The sequence below is a fragment of the Teleopsis dalmanni genome, chromosome 1 (assembly GCF_002237135.1).
Source record: "Teleopsis dalmanni isolate 2A chromosome 1, ASM223713v2, whole genome shotgun sequence".
NCBI lineage: Eukaryota > Metazoa > Arthropoda > Insecta > Diptera > Diopsidae > Teleopsis > Teleopsis dalmanni.
In genome coordinates, this window is record NC_051846.1 from 155,264,129 (window position 1) to 155,271,735 (window position 7,607).

Below are 7,607 nucleotides of genomic sequence, written 5' to 3' on the forward strand. Positions count from 1 at the left end.
TGAATTAGCAAAAAATGGTTTATGGTTTAAATTGAGGGTTATTTACAACTACGGGTTGTATGCAGTTTTTATTTAAACCGGTATCGATAAGTATTTTTAGTAATTTCCTGTTCCTCATTTTCGCCTCAAAGTAGGGTAAAGAGGAATTCTTTAGTCTGAAAAATGAACATCTGAAACGTTAATATAATTAGAGTTTGGTGAAAGTTCTTGATATTGTTGATTATATTGTTCCATATATTCAGCAAATGGTTGTAGATTATTATCGTCGTGCAAGGATTGTTTTACATCGGAAAAGTCGAATGCGGTTCTTTGGATGCTGCTATTTAGTGCATTTATGTGAAAGTTGCGTTGTGATTTTCGTGGTGAATAGTTTTGATTTTAATCATTGAATCTTTTTATCGTTTGTGCTTGTGGTTTTGGTCTGTTAGCATAATTGACGAACATACTTCATACGCTGCAATCTACATCCATGGGTTCTGGAGGTGGTAAAAGTTTTGGTGCAAATGGTCTTTTGGAGGATTGTGGTCTTGAATAGGGCGTTTAGCTTTTTGGCATATACCAGTTAGGGATGAAAGTAAGTAGAAAGGTGAGAGTGTATTTTAGCGGATTCTGTTAGTTTTTAACGTTGGAATTAACTGGTAAGATTTCAATAATATCGCATTCGCTTCTATCTGAATACTCAACAACACTACTGGATTCATATGAAGATCCGTCAGTACACATCTTCATTCCATCTTTCAACATATTCTATGCAGATGCTATTGTTGAGATTTATTTTTGCTAAAAGAGCTTGAGTTCTCTGAATAACTTCATTGCATTCCGGGATCTGTTTGCAGCAATTGAACTAGTTGCTCATTATCGTCGCTAGCATACTGATTAGAGTCCCAGTTGAACAACTTCGACCAAGATGCCTAAATCACTCTTTGTGGTACCTCATCCCAAGCTTGTTTCAGTAATATTATTGCATTGCGGATTGAATGAAATTTCAAACTATTCTTTAGTTCACCACCTTCAGCAATTAATTGAGAAAGAAAAATACTTCTGCAGTTTAACTTGGTCAACTTAACAGGATTCTGATCCATTGGTTGTAAAACCAAGTAAGTTTTTCAATTAGCGCATGAGTGAAGCAGTTATCGATAAGCATAATAACTTTTGGAGGCAAATTGTTTTCTTAAGAAAAGCGGATCACTTGCGGATTGAAAATATTTTAAAATTATTGAACCTACAATCAATTTTTTTCTTACTTTAATAAATATTTTGTGAAACCAATTATAAAAAATCCGAGACGTCGTCAAAAATTTTTTGAAAAGTTGTAATAAAGTGGATTATTAAATTCTTGAAACCTCCTTGTTTCCCAATAACCAATGGCACTAATTTATGTAATCCATCAGAGTTTGTACCAAGTAAAATTGAAATTCTTTCATTTTGAATTTTATATCCAGAGGCGATTTTTTCGAAAGTAGAGACGTATGTTCTATCAGATAGGCAGCTAAAAATAATCCATTTTCATCGACATTATATATTTGTGACTCGAGTAATCATCTCATCAACCTTTGCACGAAAACTGTGAATGAACGGAGTGACTGAAGAAACATCAGTAGAGAGAATCTAGCCACAAATTTTTAATAAACGGATTCCGTGTCGCTTCTTAAATTTAGTAAACTATCCGTCATTAGCTCGGAATGTATTTTCAGCTTTGTCAGGATATTCTTCTCTGAATATTTGTTTAGCTTTAATTTAAACAGAAACAGACAGATACGAATCTTAATAAACTGTTCAATGTCACAACCTAAGATTGCATTCCTGAAATTACCCAGGTGATCAAATCTTCTGAGACCGTAAACATATCGTGTCATGGAATTGGTTAGACTTCTTAACTTTGCAAGAGACACAGCGTCTAATTTGGAATAAACTAACGAGGAAAACATAATAATAGGGATTATTAACTGTTTTACCAACAAGCAGCGAGTAGCGACAGGGGTAAATCTCGCTGATAGATTAAGACATCTGAGGCAAGTGTATACTTTCCTAATAACTTGATTTATGTGGTTACAAGCATGTAAGTTAGTATTAAGATGGAAACCTAAACATTTTACAGAGGTATTGTATTCAATAAATGATTGCCCAATAGCGAGTAGCAACAGGGGTAAATCTCGCTGATAGATTAAGACATCTAAGGCAAGTGTATACTTTCCTAACGACTTAATTTATGTGGTCACAAGCATGTAAGTTAGTATTTAGATGGAAACCTAAACATTTTACAGAGGTATTATATTCAATAAATGATTGCCCAATAGTCGCTTGAGGCAAACCATTGACATCTAGTTTTAATCTACGTATTGGCAAAATAGTTGTTTTTTGACATTAAGTAGCATGTTATTTTCAATGGCCCAAGTGTTAATATTATTTAAATCAACATTTATCTTTTGAATTAGATTACCAATAGCGGTGAAATCACAAGAAATGTACATTTGGATGTCATCAGCATACCCATGCAATTTAGTATACTTACAAATGGAAAAGACATCATTTATATAAATTGAAAACAAAAGGGGACCCAGGATTGACCCTTGAGGAACTTCAGTGTGAAGAGTTTTAAAAGTCGAGAACTCATTCGATACCACAACAGACGTTCCACTTGAATAGCTAAAGATAAATTTTGCCGACGACTTAGAAAATAAGAAGAAGTTGACAAGTTTTTTGTAAAGCAAAGAATGATCAACACGGTCAAAAGCCTTGGAAAAATCAAGTAGACATAGATATATAATCAAGTTTTGATTATAGCTGAGTCGAACATCCTCAAGTACTTTCAACATAGCAGTCGTGCAGCTATGACCTTTTCTAAACACAGATTGTAGAGGGGAAAGAAGCTGAAAACGATCCAGGTGACAACGAATAGCATTAACCATGATATTTTCACATACCTTCGAGAGCGAGGAAAGAATGCTAATTGGGCGAAAGTCAGAACATAGGGATGCATTTGACTTTTTTTCAATTGGAATAATTTTCGCAAGCTTCCCTGCATTAGGAAATGTTGAAGAAGCAAAACAGTGATTTATTATATGTGTCAGAGAAGAAATAATTGTCTGAAGCGTAAGTTTTAAGAACTTCAAAGGAATTTTATCAATACCAATTGCATTTGAATTAATTTTCATCACACTACAATATAGACTTACAATAGACTTGAAGTCCCAAAAAGAGAATTGTGTAGGAGTAAATGTTTTAGTCGCATTATAATCAAAAGTCACAAATAATAAGTCATGGTCAGACACAAACGAAATCTGCTCGAAAAACAAAACTTTACTCAAGTTGGAGACAGCAACTAAATCAAGAAGACTAGGTCGTACATTGTTGCCAATCCTAGTAGGCATGGAGTTATTTACAACACTTAAACCCGTCATAGTCATAAGGTCATTTAATTTAACTGCTTTAGCAGAATTTAACAGGAAATCACTATTGAAATCGCCGAATACTGCAAGAAAATTAAACTTAACGGCAATAGGTAGAAGGGAATCAAAGGGAGGATCGCAGGAAGATATTTTGTTAGGGTTATAGGCACAAGTAGCTAAAATCTTGTAGTTGCCAGCAAGTACACGCACGCTGATGTGTTCAATTTCAGTTTCCATTGAGATAGCCACTCCGCCACCTAATTTATGTTTCCTGTCATGTCTAAATAAATCAAAACCGTTCAAGGAAAAGAAACGCTGCTTATGTTATGATCAAACCAAGTCTCGGAAACACAAATGACATCAACTTTGGAGCTTTCAAAAACACTTCTAACCTAATCTAATTTAAGGCCAGAGAGGTTTCTTGCATTAAAATGAACCATATTAACACCACACCGTTGATTCGAAAAAATATTGATAAGTGATTTGTGATCCTGCATATTTAGTAGTTAATGTTTTCAGCTTCCTGTGTAGTTCTGCGTTGTAAGATCTTACATATCACATTCCTACAGTCGTGATCAGTGGAAAGTTCATGGAGATTAAGCAACTTTTTGTCTTTAACACAATTAACACATTTGACAATATCGCTTTTGCACTCCTTATGTGAATGCCCCACTTCACTGCATTTAGCACAAACATGGTCATCTTCCTTGCATACACTCGCCTTATGGTTAAAGCCCCAGCACTTATAGCACCTCATTACGTTTAAACTTTCATATATTATGCATCTATTCCATTTGATGTTGATTCGACGTTCTTTCATAAATTGCTTAAAAGCCTTGCCATCTATTTCAACAATCGCATTAAATGTTTTTTTATTTTTATAGGACTCATAGACTTTTAACACTTTAATATGTTGATCTATAATATTATTCTGATTTTTTATGGCAAGTACTAGGTCCTCATTATCTAGCTTTTCACTAATACCCGAGATGAATAATTTGGGGTATCGAAGCGCAGGTGTTTCGATTATATACTGGTCACTTAATTTTTTTTTAATGTCATTTGCAAGAATTTCACGTTCCTTTGAAGTAACACATTTAACAGTAACCCTGCCTTAGCTAAATTAACAATTCCTTATTATTTATTATTTAGAATATAACTTGTAAAATATACAATTACGGCGGTGGTATAACCTAAGAAAAAACGATATACAATAAGAATCGTTTTATCATTCGCCGGACTTGAATTGAAACGAACCGGAATTGAAAACAGTATACAAATTAAAGAAATATAGGTACCTAATTTCTTTACATATAGTATATTGAACAAAATGGTAAAGTAATAATTAACACAAATATAAAAGATAAAATAATAATTAACACACTGCGCGCAGACTTAGCTGCAACCACGCTGACTTCTCATAACACACTAACATTTCTTCTCACACTGCCGTTTGCCTTGGTTGCCACTTCTCATCACTGTTCAGTGTTGCCGCTTACATATATATAGATATATACTTTATATTGAAATAATTAAATAGATAAATAAAAAAGGTAATTGATATATAAAATAAATAACTTCAAATTCCAATGTTAGCAATGTTGTGTTGTGTTGGATTGTGTTAAATTGTGAGCTTACAATCACAGCTTTTTGGAACACTTTTGTAATAAAATAATAGTTGTCTCTATCAGAACTTTTTTGTGTTGTTTATATATACACAAAACCGCACTGTTCTGTTGTTTGAATGCTGTCTCTATCAGCTGTTTGAGTATTTTAATAAAGTTGTGCAAAAAGAAAGTCAACAAAAATCAAAAAAGCGCGCGCTTTTTTCATGTTAATATTTTATGCACTTTTAACTTTTAGTAATTGTTTTTTGTCCAAAAATGTTCTTGTTTTGTGTTTTTGTATTATTAACAAAAGTAATTCTTGTAAAAGTACTTGTTATTTATTTGTTTTTATACTGCAATTTAAATTTCTCCGAAGACCGGCTTAAAAGCATGTCCCCTCACTAGAAATGTTTGCGCATATATTTCTATTTTCATGTCTTTCAAAAATATTTTTACATTAAATTCAGCAAATACAATAACTAATTACTATATTAATCTTATTCTATCAAATTAGGTTCACTTCGAAGGAGTGCACTGTTTATTACAACTGTATTTACAGTGTTTATAATTTTTATTTATAACTGCTGCTGTTGACTTCTGCTGGTTTTTCTTTTTTTTGTTGTAGGTTATACACATTTTCTTGTTTCCGTTTGCTATCAAATTGCTTTTTGTACGCATTCTGTTCTACATTATTCCATCTTTAGCTTTTGCTCTCAACTCTTCCCGGTCTTTGTCGTAATTTGATGTAACTTCGCTCTCAACCAGTTTCAGGATATCATCAGTTATAGTATTCGAACTTATTTTCGTTCCAAAAAGAATTTCGAACGGCGAAAATTTTAAAGAACTGTGCATAAGAGAGTTAATAGCTTTGTGTACACTTGACACAAATTTATACCATATTGCTAAATTATTTGCGGAAAGAGTCGATAGAATGGAAATAATTGATCTATTAACTCGTTCAATTTGTCCATTAACTCGAGGTAAGCCCGTTGTGATTAATACATGCTGTGCTCCCACTCTCTGTCATAAAGGTTTGAAATGCAATTGATGTGAAGGCCGGGCCTTTGTCGCTTATCACTCGTTCCGGACATCCAAAAATATGTGTCCATTCTGTAAGTTTTTTAATTACTTCTTCCTGACCTGTTGATTTAGTTGGAAACAGCCAAACAAACTTAGAGAAAGCATCGACAATTGCTAGAATGTATTTATAATTTTTTGTTGTTGTATCCATTGGTCCCAATTGGTCTATATGAATTGTATGCAGTGGAACGTCATCTTTAAATTCAAGAAATTCTTAACTAGTTAATAACTACATTGTAAAGAATAAGAATCAATTTCATCGCGTGAAGTCCGCATTTTGAGAAGATATATAAAATATATAAGCCTTTTCCGCAGAACCTACGAGGTATGCTTGCTGGCACGTTACCGAGTTTTATGTGTTCGGTTCCCCAATAGGCCTATCCACCAAAATATTTTATTTAACAAATATACAATTTTATGTAAATACAATTTAAAATAACTTAATGATTAATAACCTTATATGAATAACCTTAATTAATTAATTTTCTAAGATCGATTTTATTTAATTTTAAAGTTTCAATTGTAACAAATAAAAAGCCACGTGCACACACCGAACTACCACGAATAGCAACCAAGCTAAAAGTGTGTCTACAAAAGGGTGGTGTTCTGGTTCTCCAAATTATTTTTGAGTACCCACAACGGTGTTCTAGTTGTTACTGCTATTGCATTTACTATCCATATTCTTTTAAGTTGTTCTTTTATCAAACCGCTATTGTCTATAAAGTTTATATTCATTTGATTATTGGTTATTACTGCTGTTGCATTCACTATCATCTATATTCGTTTAAATTATTCTTTTATTAAAACGCTATTGTCTTAAGATTTATACTCATTAAATTATTCTTTTATTAAAAAACACTTTTGTAGTCAGATATTTAAGTTGACAATCACTTTCTTATTTCAATTCACCAAAAAAGCTTTATAATACAACTTATCGCCACGAGGGTTCCACAAGTTCTGTTTTAAAAAAAACCACACACGTGCTTTCTCCTCGTGTCAACCACTTCTCCTTCCATCGTCTCGAAAAAGCTCCCGCTCATCAGAATCGACCGGTTTATTTTCTGCATCTCTCTTATACGGGCACTCTCTATTTAATACCGGTCGACCTGACTTCGATGACACCCTATTGAAGGTGCATCCACAACAGTGGTGTTACAATACATTTCGCTTTTTTTGAACAAATGTTTAAAAAGATGCAATCCCAATGTACTGTGTATTTGGTTCACGGACACTTAATATATAAATTAATTTTTATTTCTTTTTTGGGTTTAATAGAGTTTTTAATTACTTTAATAATTTAATTAATTTAAATTTACAATTAAATAACTTATTCTATTTGCAGGTTTTGCAACTGAATTATTTACAATTCTTAAAATTTATTTCAGTTTTTGTTATCAATTATAATCAAAATTTGTTTTTTATAATTGATTCTTTACTTTAATTTTTTACAATTTTTCAACAACTTCTATGTTGTTGGTAATTTTATTATTTCTTTTATATTTAGAATTTTTTGCAAATTCAATATTTAGTT